Below are 24,364 nucleotides of genomic sequence, written 5' to 3'. Positions count from 1 at the left end.
GCAGGCGGCTTCTCCAAGGGTCGGATATTTGCGGGTTTATATTGGAATCTCTCCATTTATCTCCTAGTAACTGTGTGGGGGAGTATTTAAAAAGCTGCCCAGAGGCGAAAAGCTAAGGCAATACTTTTAAAAGTATCGATTTTATCGCCTTCGAATAGTAGACAGTATTGTGACTGAAGCTTTGTATTGCCATTGGCAAGAGTATTTTTAATATGAGTTCAATACAACTAATTAATAAAACCCATGGATTCTGATTCCGTCCAAATTTTTAATAATGTATTTATTAAAAAGGCTTAAAATTTTTGAACGAAAAGGCTCAGAAAATTAAATTTGAATGCAAGTCATTTTAATCTGATAATATGGTTAGCCCTAATGTTGTGATAGGTATTATGTAATTTCAAAACATTATTAACCGAGAATTATCGAGATATGCCGCTTCAATTAAATGTGGTGAACTTTCAATCAATTCGATCTATAATTATAATCAACGTAGATTAATTACAACTTTTATTACTAACTTTTAGAACTTAATGAAATGGATAATTAATCTGAACGAAGTATTGCTTTCTCAATCATTTACATATATCACTGATGTTGCGTATGTGCATCAATAAACTCTCGATATTTTTATTTTCTATAATAATAACTACACAACCTCTACTACTACAATTTCGTCGCATATTTGTGTGTATAGATTATTCTCAGGGTGAATTAGGTCTCCAACATGGGCTCCTCGGTAAGATTGTTGATATTCCATTCAAAATATTCCATTTATTTCTACGAGTATTCTGTATATTGATGCTGGGTAATGATAAGTGAATGGAAATCGTTTTTTCATTTGAAATTTGTAACTGCTGACCTTTCCTTTGATTACTTGATGAAGTTGTAAATTTGGTATCGTGAATATATATCATTGATATGTGATATTCATCCTTGGTGTATATTGCTATGTACCCGTGCACGTGACAGCGAACAAAATCACATGTCTCATGCAATCATTGATATTAAATTAAATGGATATAATTCATGGAATACATGGGACTACATCAAGTGATCCAAGGGGAAAGTCAGTAGATTACAAATGCCAAATGGCAAAGAAATGAATCCAAAAATACGAAGTGCGAAAACGTATATTTTTATAAACGTAAATTTCCCAATAGGTCTTTAGGAATAAGGTCCAACGTATAGCTACGTTAACAGCTTCGCGAATCCCCTCTCATAACGAAAATTAGGAAATTGACCCAGCCGATTGTAATGCTCCCAACGTTTCCCTCACGACACAACTTCACCTTTTTCGGCATGGCGTTAGTGCGTATGTAATAGGTAGAAATTATGATAACTAGGCAATATTTTTAGCTACGAAGAGCGTTCAAATTGTGACAAAATATCTTTAAAATTGCGGAACTTGCCAAAAATTAAGATGAAGCACACGCACAAATTGAGGCTAATACGTGAATCCCTCGAAAATAAAAAAATAAGCCCTGGAAATATAAAATTAAATCTTAATGAAAAATGACATTTTTCTAGAATCATATTACTGCTGGTCATTACAAGTTAGCATACATGTATTCCTGTCCTGCTCAAAATGAAAATTTCATTCGTCATAATTCGAAATTTTCAGGCGTGAAACTGGAGCTTGCGAATTAAAGTGAAGGTTAATTGATTTTGCTGCTGATCAATACTCTACGGACAGAATATTCATGATTCATTACGCACCTGAGGTAACGGCTGATACTTCAACATGTTAACTTTGTAAACAAATCAATTCAGCATCGCAATTAAACCCCGAGGGATAGTCGAAATTAAGGCAATTTTCTCATTAGCATGCAATTTCCTGGAAGCAAAGTCGGTTATCTGGCGCCGGAGGAGAGACGCAAACAGGAGCCATCACCATGGTAACATCAACAGCATCAGCTATTATTCGCGTGACCAGCTCTGCAGCGTCCAATTTCCGTGCGGTTCGTATGTGTACACGGAAATCACTGCAATAGATGCCGCCCCTTCCTAGACCGACCGAAATTCCGCAAACAGGTGTATGCACTGTGGTGTAGGAAGGTAAATGAACTCTGGAAAATAATAAGTGCGTATTTTCTCCGTTTCTTTAAGTGATTCGTAAAATAAAGAGCTCAATCTAAGAAGAAATGCTATTAATTCCATTCCATCATACACTTAAACACTCTCAGATATCCACAGATAAACATTTGCAAATGTTTTACCAAGGAGAAGGACAAACATTGTCACGCCAATACCCTTGTATTTTAACCCGAAGAAATGGGAAGAGAAACTATTTCCAAGAATCCTTATACCGAGAACTCTCCTGCATATGCTAACTTTCAGCACAATCTCCATGGAGACATCGGTGCTCTGAGAGTAACGCGCGATTTCCTACGTAATAAGTGAGGTGCAAACCATCAAATATGGTTTTGCCATATACCAAAGTCCTCGGCACGACACCATTTCTTTCGAAAACTTTTTCTCGAGGGTAAAATAATTCCATTTTGAGGTTCAGCTTGTCAAGTAACGCAGAACTATCCTAGAATTAATACTTTTGTGAGAAACATTAATGACTAAAGGTAACGTTTTTATACAATTGGATGCTGAAGTCCAGTATTATCTATGTATTTTTGTAGTACTTGCAGTGAATAAATACGCCTCTAAAATTAAGGCATCTAATTACACGAATTTTGTTATTATGCTTAATGTAATCACATACGAGTTTGTACAGCCCTAAGATTTTCATTAAAAGAGAAAGTCATAATCAAGGATGGTCACCTTAATTAAGTCATAGTTTGTTGAAACCTGGGTCAATTTATGAAAATTTGTAGACTACATACAATTTTTCCTAAGATTACCAAGCATATGTAGGTTTATGTAGATTGATAAAAAGTATGGGGGGAAATTCTTCATGCATAACATTTTCTACTCACTACGTAGGTACGAAAGGAGATTTTGAAGAAGGAGCACATATATTTTCCGCGGTTTAGTCCTTGTCTAGCACCATGTATTCATTTTGTGTCTCCGCTCGAAATGCATTTATTTCAATTGGCTTGATGGCTGGTTGAATGCACGATCGTAAGTTAGGGGTAACGCACATCTTAGGGGGACTGGAGATGTATTTTCCATTTTCACGTCTGCAATCATATATCACTCTGACAAGGGCTTCATGGTTATTCGAGGGAATATTTATGATATATCCTAGTTGACTTACGACAAAAATCTTTACTTCCGTTGCGGCTTAAATTTGCAGCCGTCTTGAATCCTTGCTAATGTCTTCACCGCGAGACAGGATTTCGGCAGAAAGGAAAATAAATGTTCGCATTTCGCAGTGGAATCCAGGGAAAATCATTCGGGAAGACAATAAGAGGTATTTATAGCCGTCGCACGGGAGTGAACCAAGTATAAAAGAGTAAATTTTCACGTCAGAATAAAGCTGCGACATAATTGAAGAAGAAGAATAAGGAAATAATTCATTCAGGCTAATAAGAAAATCATACAAACGAAAGATGACTGAAAACAGGGACATAAGCAGAAATGACTACAAAAAATACTTAAACTGAAAATTGAGAACTAATGGAGAAAAATTAGAAAAAGCTGGATTAGTTGATTTTTTTACATTAGGTATAATGAATTGATTCTTCCAAATATTAAAGTAAAAAATAAAACATATTTTCAATCTGCGTTTTTGCACAATTATCGGAAATTAATTTCTTTGTAGTAATGCCTTGGACAACTTGTTAACCGTAACAATAAAAGAAGATAGTGAGCTTGAATCATGAAAATGCAAAAACGACACCAATATCTCATTACAAAAAAACTTTACGCTTTATCACTAATCCATCGCGTTATAACGTTGTACATCATCAAGCAATATGACACTGTTAGGACTATTAATGGCCATTAAAATGTATAAAACAGCCTAACATCTAAAAACGAATATCAATGGGCCAGCATCTATTATTTTTACGGAGAAGATTTAATCACAGAGAAAAATCATCTGGTAAAGAAGATTATACCAATACATGCGGTGAAAATGGGATTGGGTCTTCCTAAGAAATGAAGAGGAATGTAGTAATTGCGAAAACTAACAATTGCTATTCCGATGGCAATTTTGCGGCTTGAAATGAGTAGAATTCCACGATGATGGTCACATTGGCACGATTTGGTCGCTGATGGCTAAAAAATTGAGTCCCAAACACTACGAAAGGCAAAATAAAGATTAGGTAATGAGTATACATCCTTGACTGGGTGTATTTTGGGAACCACACATTATCCATTTGAGCAGACTCGGGGTCGGGGCATGTATCAGTAAGCGGCGGCGTCTATGCATAGCCAAAGTTATACTTTACTCGATATTTACACTTTAAAAATGCGTTATTACACAACTCATAACCATTCATAATCCGTCAAAAATTTACTAAAACAATTGCGTCATTATGAGATTCCTGTTGCCATGACATCGTCGACGTAGCTCATACTTTTGCGATCATTCAAGGACGCGTCAATATTAGGATATCAAATTTGAAGCTCGCTAATAAACCTTGAAAAAGGTTTACAACCATTAAAGGGAGGAAAAACGCTTCCAAATGCAGGGAAATCCATACATAATGCCTTACAATTTACGGCTGCAAAAAGTAATGCCTCTGGGTAAAAGGGGATGGAAACAAAAAGTTGCATCGGCCGGGAATCGAACCCGGGCCGCCCGCGTGGCAGGCGAGCATTCTACCACTGAACCACCGATGCTTCTGTTTAATTGGGAAAGAAGATGGTTACTTGATCCCGCTTATGTCCCAGTGAGCACCTTTCCCCAGAATAACGGCCAGTCAGCGCCAGCGAGGCGCATCCCATTCTCCCCCATCAGCCGTCACGAATTCTCCTTCGTCGGCAAGCGACCCACGCAAACGGGCGCGCGCTCAGACCCACGTGGCGATGGAACATGTTTAGGGGGCGTTTATTGGTTACGTGAGGTGATTTTGGCAATTTTTTTACCTTTCCTCCCCCCTTGAGGAGATATCGTGAAATTTGGCCCAACCCCCTCCCTCTAATCTCACGTGAGACGGTTCAAAAGGCGTATTTTTCAGTGTAAATATGTTTTTATTTGCGTTGCATCTATTAAGAAACAATATGTGTTGAATTATTATTATTTAAGATTAGCTCGGAATAGTATTTTAGATTGATAAGATGGTTGTCTAGAATCACAGTCCACACAAAAAATTACTTGATAATTGCCAGGACCCCCGTTTCCCCCACGTGAGATTGGGTGAGAATCGGCTTGACCCCCTCCCTCCCCTAAACGCCTTTCGTAATTCATGGATGCCCCTTTAACCGGCTCAGGAACGAACAGAACTTCGCAATATTCTGTCAAGATTATTCACGTTCCTAAGTAATAGCAAAATAAAATGCTGCAGAAAAACTTAAGTCGATTCGGTCACTGATGGTCGCTAAATATTGAGTCCCAAAAACTACGAAATAAAAAAAAAGATTAAGTAATGATAATACATATACTTGACATGGTAGATACTCTGTATTGTTCAGAGCAGACTCCATGTTTAGGACGCAACATGGCATGACGTATATGTATGATGATGAGAAAATGTCGGTAATAATTGGTTTTTCGAGCAATGGATTGCTAACCCGTTTGAAATGAAAAGCTCAACTTTTAAATAAAAATCAATACATGAACCACAAGATATTTTGCTCATAAAATACACATTTGAGATGAAGGTAAAAAGTCCCAAAAAATCTACTTAGAATACGTACATGCGTGAATTAGCTGCAAAGATTTTAAAAGCACGCACAGTTAAGTTTTGGGATCACCACTTGAAACTATTGGGTTCCAATAAAAAATTTAAGGAAAGATGAACTGAGTGAGATGCTTTTTTGATGATTGTGGGCATAACTTTGCAATTTTATCGGCCCTAAACAAAACAATTTCACTTGGGACGGATAACGTTATCATAGGCTGGTATTAACGCTGCTGAGATAACAATGATCAAGATCGAATTGGAAAAATCGAATTTGGATCGAATATCGATTACCTCGATGATGAAATTTAAAACACAATTTTCGATTTTAATCGAAATCGATTTTTCCATCACAATGTCCGTCAGCGGCAAGCGTTGAGAAAGTGCGATAGTGCACTGGTCTATGGCTCGGACAATGGTTTGTCTACCGAAGTAACTAGATATTAGTACTTCAAAAAATGCATGAGACTACATTATTACACTATTCATATCCATTCAAAATGTGAAAGAAATTGACGAATATAATACCGTCATTTGAATCTTTCATTTACTACCTTAACGTCGTTGATGTAACTCGAGCTTTCGTCTTCATTGAAAGCCACATCATTATTAGAATATTATAATTAAAGCACGGAAAACCTTTACAAAGTTACAACTACCAAAGGTAGGAAAAACACTCCCAAATACTGTGCATTACTTTGAAAAATACTCGCATTTTCCGGCTGCAAAAGTACCTCCTATGGATGGAGAACCAAAAGTTGCATCGGCCGGGAATCGAACCCGGGCCGCCCGCGTGGCAGGCGAGCATTCTACCACTGAACCACCGATGCTTGTATTTTCAAATGAAGAAGGTGCTCATTTACTTCCTTTATGTCCCACTGCGCACCTTTCACCAGGAAAACGGCAAGTCCAGCGCATCCGTGCCATCCCTACCCCATCCTCCCCCATCATACGTCACGAATTCTCCTTCGTCGGCAAGCAACCGACGCGAACGAGCGGGCGCTAAGATGAGGTGACCATATCTTGGAAAGGACAAAGCGGGACATTCAGCGTACCTAAGCATTTTCGCGTGAAATTTTTGGGGTAGGGTGTTTAAATTTTAAACATTGCCATTTAAAATGGTCAGGTTATTTAACTATGCGAGACTTTCAATCATACACTTTGTTGTGTTTTTTACGTTTAACTACATGTAGAAATGACAAAAAAGGCACTACCAGTGTTTCCCCCTCTATATTCTTTCGATTCAGTATCAGGATAGAGACAGTAAGATAGCTCACTAGCACCATTAGTGGCATAATTATTTATTGTTGTTTTTTGTCAGGGCAACAAATTTCTAAAAGGAGGCAAAATAAAATGTTCAGTATTTCACACAGATGCAAGTCAAAAACCAGGACATTTGCCTGTCCCGGGGAACATCGCGGGGACACCGGGACAAGCGTTCTGAAAACGGGACTGTCCCGGGTAAACTGGGACGTATGGTCACTTTAGCTAAGGCCCACGTGGCGATTGAACACGTTAACCAACTCAGGAACGAATAGAAATGACCTTTGCAATATTCTGTCACAATTCTCCATTTAATAAAAGTATAAGAATGCTGCAGTAAAATATAAGCGAGGTATTTAACACAAATCATGCCATGCAATTACAACATAAATTGGAGGTAAGGGATGAAAAAAAAATTAGACCAGTGGCAGCAATCTTCAACGCTGTATTATAACTACTCATCCATGATATTTTGAAAATACGTGGGAAAGTGAAATCGAAAAAAATAGAATGTAGAAAGGTGAAAAATGCATCAAACAAATAAAATGAAATTACAGCTAAAAATTTCTAAAAGTTTGCAGAATCTATACTTATGAGTATTTGTTTTGCTTATAAAACTTAGCTATGTGAATCATTTTTCTTTTTTCATATTATCCCATTCATATTTGAATTTTTTTAGGAATATTAAACTTTCAAAAGAATCTAAAAAACATTAGTTTTGAATTAACCAAGGCAACGAGTTATGCAGGCTGAGCGAGAATATTATTTTATACCTTATGATACATTTTTTACTTTGGATAAAAAGATCAAGTTTTATTGATACCTCATCTATGAGTAAATGTTTCATTCAAAATTTAATACCCATAATAGCATTGAATATGGATCGAATGATATGCACACATTCGCAAAACGCAGCGCATCAGATCCAGATTGTGGTTATTAATTGGAATTATCTATGGTATAGAACTATCAGTGTAATATCTCATAAAAAATGCTATGTGAATGAAATAATGACATAAATCAATGCAGAGGTGGAGTTGAACGAAAAAATGCAGTAGTCCATTGCATCTCTAACTTTTTACACCTGTGAAAAAAGGACGATATGAAAGCGGAGGTTGACACATTTAAAGTATATTCGAGCTTATTCATTTCGAAGTAAAACCCAAATATTATCATAAAGTGGACAATTTTTTAGTTTTCTAAGCGGCATTTAGATAATGCTATGCAATTTTTTTATTTATTTTAAAACCTTCATCCCCTACTAGTTTCCTGCTATGTTTATAACTTAGTTCAACAGAAAACCTGGTACAAAACAAGCATCACGTGGTGTGGACGACAGTTGATACGGCGTTCCTTGGTAGTGAAATAATGATGGTAACTAATGGCTACGAGACATCTTTCTCGAGCCACTGAAAAGTCTGTCACAGGTGCTAATGCACGATCATATCTTATACTCAAGTGTCGAACACCGAACAAATTGCCTCATGGAAAAGGCATCTTGTTTGGTTGCACTTGCCTCACGTGTCTCAAGATCGGAAAAAAACGTTCGCGAAGAAGATTAAAATAACGGAGATTTTTACTCGCGTGATTTGGAGAGAGCAATTCCAGATATTTACAGCAACGGGTTTACTGGTGCCGGGACGAGGAAAATGGAGAGATTTTACTGGTGAGTCGGTGTGCAATTAGAGATGGAGAAATAAGGAAGAAGAAATGCACATATGGAAGATAAATAAGTGCTAAAACCTCGGCTTAAGTGCGCATTTTGACTTTAAGCATTAAAAACATCCATGCGCGTTCGTTCAACCTGCTTGTCATCGACCATCACCCTCTTAAGAATGACAGTAATGACAAATTTCTCCCACTGTTTGAATACGAAACAGCGTCTTTTTCCATTCTACTGATTGAACGGGAAAATAATAACAGCAGCTGAAAACATACTCATCATTGTTTTCAGAGTATGTTCCATATCCATGAGTTTAAAACTCATCATGAACATCATCCATAAAGTACCTGGGAGTTAAGAGAACTTATCCTATCGTGGGGTACACATACAAGGAAAATTTATGGCAGAGCCTTGAAGGGGTTAGGAATTGTCAAACGTATAATGGGAAGATTTTCGGATGAGAAAGTGAAAAAAGGTGCTATTATGCACTCATACGATCACACCTTGAGCGAGGTAGTTAACACAAATCATGCCGTGCTATTAGGATATAAATTGGAGCTAAGTGATGAAAAAAATTACAACCATGGCACTAACCTTCAACAATGCATCATAACTACTCATGCATGAAATTTGAAAATAGGTGGGAAAATGGAAGTAAGCAAAATAGAACGACAAAATATAACGGAATATAGGAAAACTCGCGATTAACTGCAGTGCTGGTAATAGAGCCGAACAGAATGATTCATATTCATAAGCGAGCATATGGGATCCGGTGCAAAAAGATTTAATCCGAGAACTGAATAAAATACAAAGGAAAGCTGCGCGATTCGTCAAAAACAGCTTCGGGCGTACAGACAGCGTTACCCAGATGTTAATCGAATTAGGCTGGGAGCCGAAGGCTGCGCGCTAGTCTTAGATTGCTTGAACAAATGAGAAAAGGTATCTTTGAGAGCGACACGGAGAACATCATCTTAGAACCCCACTATATTTCCAAGTCCCACAGAAGCGATAAATTTAAAAAGAAATTTTACCAAACGGATAGATAAGGAAATTCATTTTTCACCCGAACCATAAAGGATTTTAATAAATGCAATAACCATACTCATATTATCCAAATTGGTAACCCGCCAGAATAAGACGGAGCGTTTGCTGTAAACGGGAGGTTAGCAACACCTCTCTTTCCGAGACACATATCACCTTGACTCCCATCTGCCCTTCTTAAGGTCTCCACCGGACGCGAGGAAATCCGCATATCTTGTCAGTTGTATCGCCATTAAATCCCAGTGAAGCAGGTTGACGTACGTGCCCCAAGGAGCTGTCCGACTTGCACATGGGAACTGGTCGATGGCTTTGCCCTTGCGGTGGCAAGATGGTAAGGGATAGAGATTAGCAACGGTAAAGGAAAAACAAAAAAATCTTCTTTTGCTTGGGCGACCGGTAATAGTATAATTGATAATTATATAATAAAAATACATTTGATTCAATTCAATACATGTTTTTCATCAAATTCTAAAGCATCAGTTCATGATTCAACGATATATTGTCTTATTCGCACCTATAATACCGCCAAGTAAAAATTCTTTTCTCGAGGGATTTAGTCAAGTTAATTGTACTAAAAATGAGATTATTACAGAATTATCAAACGGAATATAGGTAAACCTGCGATTAACAGGCTGGTAATAGAGCCGAACAAATCAATTCATACTCGAAATTTTAATTTTTAAAGCACTGAAAGGTAAAGCCATTTGTATTGCAGAACCAAAATAAGTTAAACTCATTTATATTCAAAATTATACATAAATTAGAGTAATAAATTTCAGTTTGACACTGAATAAATATAAAAATAATAATTACAAATTCACAGGGAATCGAGGTACATCGTGTTAAAAAAAGTACCGAGATAAAAGTAGAAGACTCAAGTTAACATTACAATTTTGGAAGTAAATGCAACGCATGGCAGTAGATGGAAATTTGAGTTTAGAAACGGTCGGAGTGAGAACACATGAAGGAAAGAATGATGAAAAATATTTTAAGTGATGAAACAAAAAATTGGTTGATTCTAGAAATAGTATGTGTTAAAATGTAGACACAGCATTTCTTCGGAGGTGGGAGGAAGGGATAAAAATGTCTCCCGTCTCAAAAAATAAACAACAGTGGCATGTACCACGCCGTATTTACAATGCTAGTGTCTTGCAGTACCAAATGAATTTTCTAGAGGTATCTCTTAAGAAGGAAAATAAAATCTCTTCAGTTTGTCATCAACCCTGCGTCCAGTTCGTAACCTAGACAAGAAGAAAACACCCTCGTAAAAATTAAAGCAAATTAAAAAAGAACAAAAATTTTCCGATGAAAATGATAGCCGGCTTAATAATTGATACTTCGCTATAAATTTTGCAGGATAATTGCAGTTGGTTTTTCCTATAAAGGTTTAACCGATGGCTTTTCGAATTCCATATTATCTGAAATAAATGTCATGTGAGTTTTTTTGCAACTACACACAACCTTTCAGTGTTATTATTTGATATGTTCGGGAGCCATTAGAATAATCACTTTACTGTTCCCCAATACTCAAAGTATTCCCTTATTTCATGCTTTCACAATCTTTATATTTCTCACTGTCCCTAAAATTTAAAAGTAGCTGCATCTAAAAGAACAATGGAGGTGTAAAGTAAAAGCAAAATGTGATACATACATTACGAGGGAATATCACCTATTTTCCAAAAACTTTTTAACTAGGTACATAAAGGTTTTATCAAATTCGAACATTTTAATTCTAACTTTATAATTTTATTGTGACTTTATAGTTAATAGTTGTATTCTAGCTTTACAAAAAAATAGATAGTTTCAATATTTCTTGGTAATCCATGTCAAATTTCTTCAGCCAACAGCAAACTGCGATGAAAGCTACAGAATTACAGTTGGAACACAATCAATTCCAATGTAAAAAAATGTGTTATCTGGGGATTCTGTTTGTTCAAAGGAACGTATGAGGAAAGGAACGTGTTTGGTGCAGCTAAAGGCATCCATTTTTTAACGCCTCGGGGCTGAAGGTTAGACCATTTGCCGTTTCCATATGACTGCTGATTCTGAAAATTTATTGCAGACCATCAGGTGGCGGAAGTGTCTCGCGCAGCTCTCAGTTCACGTGCGCAAGCGAGCGGAAGAAAAGATAAGAGCATCGCGAAGCGGCGGCGCAGGAGAAGACTGGGATCCGAGAAAGAGATACAGGGGTATCCAAATTTTATACTCTCCCCTTACTTTTTCATTTTCTGGAAAGATAACTCTTAAGAAGGCGAAAAAATATCCATTTATTATGCCATCAACGATTAGTCTTGCTAATCCATTTATTCCCAAAAAATATATTTACCGGAAATTATATTTGAACGGTATGTGCTTGGTGTAGCAAAAGACTGTCATTTTTAATCGTCGGGGATAAATATAATTGGCTATTGGAGGAAAACAAGGCTCAGAAATGAATAGCGTGAGAACACAAGGGAATAAATGTTAAGCAAAATATTCAAAGAAATGAGGCGAATAATGCCAATTGCCACAGATAAAGTGAGTAAAATCCACTAGTACTAATATATTCAAAGAAATATTTCTCTATTGAAAGAAATTATTGCCTAACGTCAGGGTGAACTGTAGTTACATTGAAGAATAAGAACAACCTCTTTTGTCTCATTGTCCTCTTTTGCCAAAAGTAGAAAGCTTACGTTAAGAGAGACTTTCAATTAAAGAAGAATCCCGTCGAATATAACAGTTTTGGTGTTGAAATAATGAAAAAATTCGTATAAAGATCAAAATGGAGTGTGCTGACATATGAATGTGAGGCATGAATGGTAAGGTGAAATGATCAAGCTTGAAGCTGCAGAAATGTGAATTGAAACTTGAAGCTTTTACGTGGTGGAAGGGCTCCATATTAATAATGTAAAACACTTTGTTACTTCCACAAAATTAAACAATTTTGTGGAAGTAACAAAGTGTTTTTCATTATTAAAATGCAGAAATGTGGTCTAGGTGGAGAGTTACAGCAACAAGGTATACCGACAGAAAAAGCAATTAGAAGGTGCTGAAGACCACGGAGAAAAAAAATTGAAATAAGGATAGCATAGCTGTTCGGACTCTTACTGAAGCACGATAACTTTATGAATAATTTTATAGCTGTAAAAATTCTGGCGAAAGACTCCCCGAGAGGACGACCGAGAACACCAGGCGTAAAAGTATCGGCGATGGAAAATGGAAGCTATTACAATGACATTAAGAGAAAGGTTGAAGCTAGAGTTGGTTGGGATTCAATACAGAAGAAGAAGGGCCTGTTGAACAAATGAAGGATTCCCTGTAAGTCATATGTTTTAGTGAAGTGACATGGCTTAACACAATCAAATAAGGTAGAGCAATTTTCATTGTATTCTTTATTTCTTTCTTTCTTTATTTATTTCTCACTTCCCCGCAAACAGCACAGAATGGCCTTTACAGCGTGGGTTGCAAAATTAACAATAGAATATGACAAACATCCATGCCCTAGATGGGGACCACCTACCCAGGCGGGATTCGAACCCGCGACCTCCGGATTGGCAGGCGAGGACTTTACCCCACCGCCACCGAGGCCGGATTAATGCATAACTTCGCGATAATATTCTATGGATAAAATCAATTGAAATAAGACATCAATATCTTATTTTTGCGATGAATACAATAACTGTCGGAAAAAATATAAGGTGAAGGGAAATAGTATATTTAACTCTAATACAAACGTTCGATTAAAAGTTCCACCGCGTAGTGACTTGAAGTGCCATTTTCACCTTCACCGGATTCTCTCGCCTTGTCGTGGGAGACCTTACGCGTGTACCTAACTCTGCCTCTGGCCGCAACTACGTGCAAAAGGCGGGATGGGGGTTGACAGTACGTCAGAAAAGGGGGCGTTGCCGAGCGACCCGCAACCCTTTTCCTTCGGATCGCAGCAGCCGCACGAATCCATTAGTCTGAAGGGGGTCGGTCGTGGATGCTGGGTGACGTGGATGTTGGGTGACTACAAGGCAGGGGAGAAGCGGGAAAGTGGAGAGGAGATCATACTCCTTCGACGGCCCGTGACAAGCTATAACACGTGAGTTGTTAATCTCTATAGTCCTTGAAAAACATCGAATTACTCAAGTATGAAGGTACGAACTCCCTACGAAGGTACGAAGTGAGAATATCTCGGTACAAATTCCATTTTTGCAATCATAGATAGATATCAACAGAAAATAAAACTTATAACTAAATTTCTTCAACAAATAAAAACAAATCATCCTCGCAAAAACATTTTTAACCGGTTTTGTATGAAAAACGTACGTTTTTTCATGCACGGAATAGAGTGTATGTCTTTTTTATATTTTTCCAACTTTTAGTGTAATTCGAATGACCTAGTCTTTGGTGATATTTTTCTTGACAATTTCCTGTATACAATTCTTTTTGAAGTCAACCGAACACCTATTTTGCTGTTTAAAGGCTTATTTTTCAATAAATACGATGTTTTTTTTCTCCATGGAGTTCCTTCACCACCTGCTGATTGTTTTTTTCTGTAGTTACAACTTGCTGTTGTGACTCCCCGCCTAAACCACATTTCTGCAGCTTCAAGTTTGGTCGTTTCAACTTTCCTTATTTTTCAAGTGTCATATTCATATTTCAGCATACTCCATTCATTCTCATATTTATATAAGTCAGTTTGATGAAAGAAAGGATTCTAATGATTGCATTCCGCAATCCGGAACTCTGTAATAATCGTATCTTCTCTACTTTAATTTTGCAAGGATTGCTGGTTCTTTAGAATAATCAATTCAGAGCTACCAATTGCCTTAAGTGAAAATGTCCGTAGACAGGTAAATTCGAATGCCAAAACAGTTATAAAATAAGAGAAAACTCGAAATATGCGGGAAACGTGTGGAAAACTGAGGGTATTTCTAGCAGGAGAAATTTCAAACTAAATGAACAATCGCACGCCCGTTGAAATATCAAAACAGTCAGTCGGACCAACAAAAAATTCTATTGATGTGGACATCCCAAATGTAAGCATCAATTGATTGACTATCGTAAAGTATTTTAGAAATACATAATCATACTATAATATTAATGAAGTATTTTCCGCCGAGGGAAACAGAGTGCATGACTGTAAGAAGACTGCCAATTTATTCAACGCGATAGCCAAGACGAGAAAAAAATTGAAACGGTAGCTACATATTTCATTTTCAAAAATTTATAAATACAATGATTCGAATATAATTCATGTAGTTTTTGTTGAGACCACTTTTTTACTGAAAATTACTGAAACAGAGCATAAAAACCGAAAATATCTGTGCCATTAATTAGGTTTGGTTTACATTAGAACTAGAGGACTCACCAAATTACCAAGTTTGAAACTTGTGCTCAATAGGGTAGCCGGTAAATCATAGACATTGGATCGTCTACACTGAATTTCCTTACCTGTAAAGAGAAAAATGAATGAATTAGAAATTACGACGACATTTATGGGACAAAAAATAACTTGAATGAGATGTAATCTAAGGTATAATAACCAGAAAGATGCATAAAGCGTGTCCGTTTCGTATATGCGTTCTGACTTTCCCTTTTGGACTTCAGCGCAACTTATAGGCCGAGGGTAGGCCATCATTAATTACTTTCACCCATTAAGGCTTGCGTTTTACCGTGAGCAGTTAGTCTTCGCCGTTTGTTCTGAACATGAAAAGTTGGAATTTGTAACTGTCTCAGCAAATCCAACCCAGTATTTACAGATTTTTTTTTCTCGTTCATAGAGTATCTACGAGCCAGCACGAAAAGTGAAAAAGTAGCTGACTTAAATGCAACATAGTTCCAATTTCTTTCCCCTACATGAATAGGGATGGTGTCATATTATATAAAAAATGTAATTATTGGCAAATATTTAAATAAATGTTTTAATTGAATGGCAAAATTCCCTCATAGAATTTTCACTCATTTAGAATATATTTATTAACTTGATAAAACAAATGGTTTGATATGCTCAGAAGATTTAGGAATCAACAATGAAAAATTATCCATAATAAATTGTGATTATATCTTTTATATATTATTCCTTTAAATAACGTTTGAAAATTAATGTAGATCTATATCTAATATGCAAAGATCTAATATGCAAAGATCTATATCTAATATATATAAATATGCAAAAGTGAAATGGCGTTAATTATCAGCTTAATTCCCAGAAAATAGCTTAAAGGTGAGAGATTCGAATATTTCGAAGAATAGTCAAGCAAATCGCCCCTGAATCCATATACAACGATCATTAATTATGGTAATTTACGGACTGACTATCAATATTTATGGTAATTTCTAATCGCCATTCATGTTTCAACCAATTGGTACTATTCATTAGTACTAGGGCATCGTAACGTTTTGAGGTTATAGTAAATTTTAATCACGGAGACTCCAAAGTGGTTTTTCCAAGTTTACTATCCACTAATTAAAAAGTTTTTATAGCGTAAAATCTCGACAGCAGTCTTATAATTGGAATTCATGTATAGAACTTTCAGCTTCGCTCAAAGAAAACAACACAAGCCAACAACGATGCTTCATAATTCTCATTTGACTTGTTAAAATTCTTATGAACTTGTACAACATGCAGTCTACTCAGTTTGCTGGAGTACTGAGGATAAAGTTACAACGCAAAGTACAATATTTGCCTTCACTTTTTGAATATTTAAGGCATGTTACTTGAACCCAATTCAAAACGCAATATTCGAGGGAATGGCGAAGTTCTTCCGACGTCCCATAAAGATTGAAAAGTGAGAGAAATACAAACTTTCCTGAACTCACGGCTTTAAAATCTGGGGCGCGAGGAAAAGTTTGGAACTGCATTCTTTCGTATTCCGCACCCTAAAAACTCAACCTGCCTCAACTACTTCGAGAGAAGCCATTGTATGAGAAAAAGTCAGGAGCAACGACGATTTTATAAAACACATTTTCACATAAAATTGCTTGAATTCTGGAAGAAATATTGAACTTAAAACATTAAAACTAAAGAGAAGAAGTGAAAAAAAACGGAGTCAATTTTAAGTACTTTTTTACAAATTAGACTACAACCTAGTCAAAATATTCAATGGCAATAGTTTTCCCTTCGCATAAAAATAGGGGATATTATTTCCATTACATACTGCGAAATGAGAAACTTAAAACTTATGGAATAGAGAGACGACCAGTGTGAAATATGAGAAGGATAAAAGAAAACAAGAAGAGTGAATGTGATCGAGATAAGAGCTTGAAAGAGATATCGGGAAGAATTTTTTTAGAGACAGGAAAACATATCGTACGCATGAATCATTATCTGCTGAAAAAAATCTAAACAACCTCAGATTATGCTGCAAGTAATAATATATGAGTTTATTTTATTCGTGTGCATAATTGATTGTATAAAATAAGCATTAGATATAATGAAATGAAATTAGGCACCCCAAAAGAGCATTCTTTTGATAGGATTGCCATAAGATACAGGCAGAGAAACAAAAATATAGATATGAGTATCTAGGCAATTTAATACACAGAAGAGGTTCATTATTGAAAAAATGAAAAAATAAGAGCATAAACAACAAAATAGAAATCATTAAACAAACAACTGGCTGGATACTTAATTATTACAGTAATCCCTAGGCAAAAAATTTAAAAAACACGTTCAACATTTACAATATTTCAAGTGCTAGGCTTGGTAATACCTTTCATTTCAATTTATTCAGCAGATATTTATTTTTTGGTACTTTGGCCAATGGGCTACATTAATCTGCAACGGGATTGCTGGTGTAAAACGACATGAAAGGCATCACATTAACATGAGAGATAAGCATAAGTGCGCATCGACACGCTTTCCTACTAGTACTACACGTTTTCCTTGCTCGCAAATTTAGTGTAGCTTCACCCATGACTCATCATAGCCTTTTTCTCTCGAGATTAAAATGGTTTCCTGGTATATATATTGCATGTAATATTTTTTTAAATTACAAAATATATCACCCTACATTTCTTCACCACCGGTTGTTGATCGAAAGATTCTGTATATTCTGTGTTTTAGAGATGTAAATCTTCTACGAGTACTTGCAATTATTAAGAAATGCCATGAAAGCTTTCAGTAAATTATAAAAATTAGAAAGTAAATTTTGCTTTGGAGTATTTTTGCAAAAATAAACTCGAGTCTAATTAAAATATAAGCACAATTACATTCCCAGTTTTCAGGCCGTGCATTTTTCTTCGCACGATTTGGAGTTGATAAATTCAACCGCAGAATATATGACTTTCAGTGACATTACTAGAATATTAATAATGGCTGACCATCAGTAAAATTTATCGATTATTTATTATACATGCAAAATGAAATTCTCATTGACACTCAGGTCCCCAATATAATTCCTTCAGCGCTCGGGTAAAACAAAAATAAGGTCTCAGCATTGCCCTCTCAACGATCCTGCGAGTATTTGTAGCACGTAAACAGTGAGGAGAGATTGGCATACGCTGACCCGACTTATAAAAAGGTCCCAACTCTCAATATCTGCCCTCGTCTCAAAGTTCAATCGATGAGGGAGGCGAAGTGGTGGATGGCAGGGGGTGTCCGGGGGATGAAAGGGGACGCACTGAAATAACATCCTACCCCCAATGGCGATGCGATAAGATTGAACGCCTCCGACAAGAATCCACAAACTGGAGGAAAAGAGGGATTCGGTGATCCTGGCATTTTTGCACATGCTTATAGGATAAAATATTTATCGTTTATATAGCAAGGGACCTCTTATAAGTCCATCACTGGATCCCACATTCTACCGAACTACCACCGACTAACTTTGACTAATATATTCAAATTATGCGTACGAAAAAAATATTAGTTAAAGAATATTTCATTCCTTTTTCGGTAGTGACAGTATCAGATCATCTATAATAATAATAATAATAATTTATTCTTCCATGCATACATATTTTTTTACAGACTATTACATCCATTCAAGGAAGTAAGGTAGCCCATAAGGCAATAAGCCTGTGTTTGGGCTAACTTCAATTTTCATAAATTGCGGAAATGATAACACATACAACCAAAATACACAATACCTTGAGAAAAAAAAAACATGTGCGTAATAATATAATAACAGAGCTGACCTTAACATGAGATACAACTTATAATGTACAACACATATGATGCCTAGGGTATTTTCTGCAATATACCGACCCAAGATTGGATTATTTGGATTAGCTCAAGATATATATATATATATATATCTTGAGCCAACCCAAATCCAATCTTGAGCCAATTTTTGCCAGCTGGGCATACTCTTGCCCTTGACGATATATTTCAATTTTGCATATTTTTAACGTTTTCACCAACCTGACTTGCACAAAATATCACCAATAATAGAGCTGTAGCATCAAATCTCATTTATTATTTCCAGTATGATTCTCATTAGAGATTATTTTAATTTGACCATTTTATAATTCAGGTGTTCTATCGAGTTGGTAAATGAGTTCTTAGAGTAAGAAAACCCTTTAAATCCAAGGAAAAATAAAAAAATAATAGACCTCATAATCTACTCAAGCTCTGAATCACCATGCTCTGCAAGTCTTCAAATTTAAAATTTGATGGTGGACTAGTTAAGTACATAAAGTCGAGAAAAATTCTTCTTGAAATGTTAAAGATGTACCTCGTAACTAGTGGCGGAGAAAACAACTGTGAAGTACGATAATGATGGGAATTTATCTGCTACTGCAAGGGCACTCCTCAAATGAAATAGAAATAGATAATACGAAAGCAAAATTTAGGATATCAAAGTTCTACTCATTTAGCCAAATTAATGAGGCTTAGCAGAATGAAAAATTAACCATATAATTATAATTTCTTCCGTAATGAACGAGACAGTTTAAACCAGACTTACACAATTAATTCAGTTTCAAAAGTTTCAAAACCATATTGATCGCACTATTTTTGCAAACGGAAGGTACCAAAAATTCACGCCATTCTAACTTTGAAAAATTTCCCGCGATAATGTCAATAATAAAGACCACCAAAAATTATCATCTCCTATCAGCCTCACCGTTTCAGGGAATAATAGTTAGAAAGATAAATTAATAATTTACCATGATATGCATAAAAAAACTAGTTGAAATTTTTGAAAATAACTTTAGGAACAGCATTAAAATTTTCATGCATAAATATTTTGACTATGATCCATCATTTGAGATATATTTTACATCTCCACTGAGTTGTTTGAGCTCGGCAAATTTGTCTCCTAAGCAAAGGGGAACGCGTTCTTTGCCTCAGTTCTAGCCCAGAGCTAGAGCGATTCCATCAGCACGGCTGTGCAACGCAACTTTCTCAACTTGGCGGCGATTGATATATGGGAGTGTCGAGAGCGCACGTGCCTACTCCTCTCCCCTTGTCACCCCCTGCCGTGAAACCTCGTCCTTCTCTCCCTGCAAAACTCCCTCCTCCACTCATCGTATTTCAACTGTCAGGTGCACACTTCGTTGCCCGAAGGCGACCGAATGAAAGGGCGAGGGGAGGAAGTTTTCCCGCGAACTCCGCCATCGCAGTCCAAAGGGCTGAGAGCAGGACCGATTAAGTGTCTCGGTCGGAAGTGTTGTCTAGCAACGGAGAGGGTTGCTCGCTTAGGGGGGCTCACAGTTACGGCAACCGCAGATCACGGCTACAGATCACTATCGCCTGGTGTTAAACGGCGTTATCCATTTACGCGATTGTAGCATTTGCATTTATAATGTTCCATATAAAAAATACGGAAAAATGTGAAAAATTAATATTAAAAAATGTCACATCGTGCAAACAGATTTCCAGTAAAATCATGTTTATTATTTACGAGTTTAGCCATTCAGAGAGTTAAACAGGTACATAAATTGCTGAAAGGTACTGATGCCGCTGAGTATCTAAGGACAACCTATAATTTAGAGGAAGTTAAATGAAAATTTCACAAACTACCACCGTGAAGCCTGTACCAAGCGAACATTAAGTCGGTTAAACTGGAAAATGATCTTTTTATTATGTAATCGTTTGACAGGCGTGGATAGGTTCTTGAGGGTATATCTTTAAATACCTGTATATGTGATTCTGAAGGACTACTTTTTTAGTAGGTGATATGATTGAAAAAATAGGGAAACTCTAGGCTAATAAAAACACTTCAAGTAGTAATTAGTAGGAAAACTTTAAAGTAATAAAGAAGTAACGCTTAAAGTAGTTGGGGTTTGAATGATAATATTTTTTACGATTTTCTCATTAATAGCTTTATAATTAATCGTTTCAACGTTTTCGACCCCCTGAAAAGTGGGAGATTTCCGTCAAAGTTATGATTTTTTACAAATGTTATTTGTTTTGAGTTACGAAAATATGCCAGACTCTTTCGAACATGCAAGCAGAAAGTATGAGGGTTCAAGGTGAACCCTTCAGGGATACAACACACCGGGGCCGGGAAGCAAGCCAGTGGCTTATGCGCCCGATAACCCGGGGAGGGGCTGGAGAGGAGGGAAAAAGGAAAGAGGCGCCGCCGCGATAGGAGCCCGTCGACTCCTTTGGGGTAGGATAGGTGCGGAAGGGATGGGACGGGAAAAAACACTCCAACGCTATAGAAACGAAGAAGGCCCACTAAATAGCGAAACCAAGCAAAGCTAACGGCTTTGGAGGATCATTCTATGAGGAAGAATAATCCAACGATCAAATCGTTAGATAGATGACCATGCAAGCAGTAGAAAATACTGGTCTCAAAATAAAAACTTACTCATGTGAAGTTTCCTCCGGACAGGTAACGTCGCGACCCTTTTAAGTCCCGCCATTCAAAGTAACTGGCTAAAAACCATGTCATGATTACACTCGTTAATATCTAAACTAAAAAATGAAAACGTAAACAGCATTACGCCATTGGTTCAGGTCGATTTTGAGACCAATTGCCTCAGTGGTAAAGTGTATAAAGGGACGTATTTGCTTACGTTTGTAATAGTCAACGCGATGGAATCTCCTCATCACATTACTGCGGTGAGTCGGATAACGGTGGTAATGCCTACTTTTTCAAACTGGAATACCAGGTACTAATAAATGCAAGACGGGATTCACAATTCGAAGAGAACTATTAGCCACCGCTCGGGACTGCTTACAAAGTCCTTTCCTAATGCAATAGGCTGTCATGATTTTGCCTAAAGAGTCTCGCCATGTGAAACCAAGTTTGTTTTCATGATTTTTTTCAATGAAAAAATTGCTTTCATCACCAATACGGTTACAGCTGCCATGAGATATCTTTAAAAAAGTAACCTCAACCGATAAAGAGATAAAAATTCAAATACTACTCCCGCCTTCATCGACTTTCAAGAGGGAGGACTCAATTCTGAAGCACTATTTGTCCCAAGAATGAAACATAAACAACTAAGACCTCACAAAATCTCCTCAACATAAGTACATTACATGATTCGAACATTGAATAGGAAATTAATGAATATACGATCAGGGCCTCTAACAGGTGCAAGATCCTTAAATAATGTGCTCGTTAGTTGAAAAAAAAAGTATAAGTAAAAATCCTACAATGCTCTCGCGGCATATTCAAAAGGCTCTGTTCTCATAATACCACTTTTTATGAAAAATTGAATTGATGACTTGCTTGCTAAGCGTAGAATAGTATACACACATGTTTTATTTAATGTGCCTGCACTCTAATTACAATTCAAATATGCCTACTAGCTACCGACGGGTAAAAAAACATTTTGTGGGACATGCGTACAGACGGAGGTATAGTAACCAAACCACTTTAGAGGCGCATACATAGATACAGCGCGGAAAACCATAGATAAAATATACGGACTGTCATATGAAATATCTCAGGACTTCACCTCCACAGTTGCATAGCTGGAGGCAAATATATGTGCTCTGATACGCATTCTGCATCCACAAATAAATTTAGAATGATTTGTAAAACTCAAGGACTCGTGGAATCATTTAACGGTATAATTTAATAACATTAAAATTAAAAAATTAGGAATTCTTAATAAAATTACATCCAATACGCAAGTATACGATGCCTGGAAGATTATTGGAATATATTTCATAAATAAAAGCAGACTAATGATGAACAAGACAATTAATTAATCGCACAGAACTCTTCAAAAATCGCCCGAATAAACAATACATGAGTTGAACGTAACTCCAGGTAATAGAACCAAAAAAATATAATGAATCCTAGATGCATCAATGAAATCATAGTGGCATGAGATTTAATTCTAAAATTTTACACAAATTACGTATTGCTTCAAAATTTCGAGCCCAAGGTGAATAAAAATTGTGTTTAAACTTAGGAATTACAACTGAATGAAGTCATGTTTACATCAACAGAAATACCGCGACCACGGAAATATTTTGAATAGATAGATTTGCTTAGCTCGACCACACGCTCTTCAGAAAAAAAATCACCATAAAACTGCTCCGAGAGGTTAAACCATGTGTAAAAACACAATTTCCCTGGAATTTAGGAATTTGTGAAATTCGAGCAAGTTTGCTTCCCAAGCGCAGAGCTATTTGTCGGCATTAGAGGTTGAAAAAAAACACTGCAATATACAGATGCTTTTGCACGAGATAGGAATCAGTTGAATATTTTATTTCGTATGTAGAGTTTCGAAATTAATTTTTCCTCGTCGGCTGAAATTTTATCCTTATCGATTTACAGATGAATAATGTTATGTTTCCAGCAATTATGTTTTTTAGGAATTTGCAAACTATTATTAAGTTTTGCTTCCCTAATTTATACTTTATTGAGATAAAATAAATATTATGAACATTCGATAAAATTAAGGGAATATTTCAATAAAATTTATGACCACTCAAATTCTGGGTATAAAATGTGCAAAAAACTAAATTATTGTTTCACACACATACAAACAAACAAATTGGATTCCGGCTTATAAATAAATATATTAGAGAAGTACATAGCTATTTTCAGTGCGTTTACCATTGGTAATCAGCATAAATATTTCATCAATCAAAGCTCGATCTGGACGTACTTACACTCCATTTTTTTGTTATAATAGATAAAATTTCGAACACATACCGGTCGGTCAATACTATCAAAATTTTTCTCAAAAGGAAATATTCGACAAGTAATTGTACGAAAAAATATACCTCCATAAATGAAAAGAGAATCCCAATTTGAATCCCTGAATATTTTTGGCTATCAAAAATGTCCTAATCGAGTCTCATCCAATGGTTTCTCAGGGAAATTACCGCAATTATATAATATAACCGTAGCTATAACACGAAAAAAACAGCGATTTGTTCTTTTGCGGATTTTCGATTTTGATCTCCTAAAATTTTAAGTGGAACTGAAATAAAATTATGGCCTTGCACATCGACAACCTAAGACAAATGGGCTTCATTGATATATAATTGGCATACACGGGGATCAGCCTAAACGTTGAGGGGCAGAACTCATAGATATAACTCTCCCTGAAGCACTTGGGACATACAGAACCGAATATAATGGAAGCCGTGAATCTCGGAGAAAGGGTAGAGGATGAAACAAAGGTCACAGGGCAGCCAGTAACTCGCAGAGCAAGACCCTCTGGGAATTCAGCAGACGCTCAACAACTTGCTATCGAGAAGCGCTTCCTATATCTTCCCGGTTTGTTGCGGGGGAAAAAAGGCGCCCTGGGGCAAGCAAGTTTAATCTAT

General features: G+C 36.5%; 1 protein-coding gene and 2 non-coding genes across 3 annotated transcripts in view; all 3 read right to left on the bottom strand.

The window, feature by feature from the left end:
- Positions 1 to 24,364, bottom strand: part of LOC124159631 (capon-like protein) — a 642,357-nt gene that overhangs the window by 199,481 nt on the left and 418,512 nt on the right. The window lies entirely within an intron of this gene.
- On the bottom strand, positions 4,670 to 4,740 carry Trnag-gcc. Its single transcript has one exon. It is a non-coding gene; the product is annotated as a tRNA-Gly (tRNA).
- Positions 6,501 to 6,571, bottom strand: Trnag-gcc. Its single transcript has one exon. It is a non-coding gene; the product is annotated as a tRNA-Gly (tRNA).

The sequence above is a fragment of the Ischnura elegans genome, chromosome 5 (assembly GCF_921293095.1).
Source record: "Ischnura elegans chromosome 5, ioIscEleg1.1, whole genome shotgun sequence".
Taxonomy (NCBI): Eukaryota; Metazoa; Arthropoda; class Insecta; order Odonata; family Coenagrionidae; genus Ischnura; species Ischnura elegans.
This window is presented reverse-complemented; position numbering and strand designations above follow the sequence as displayed.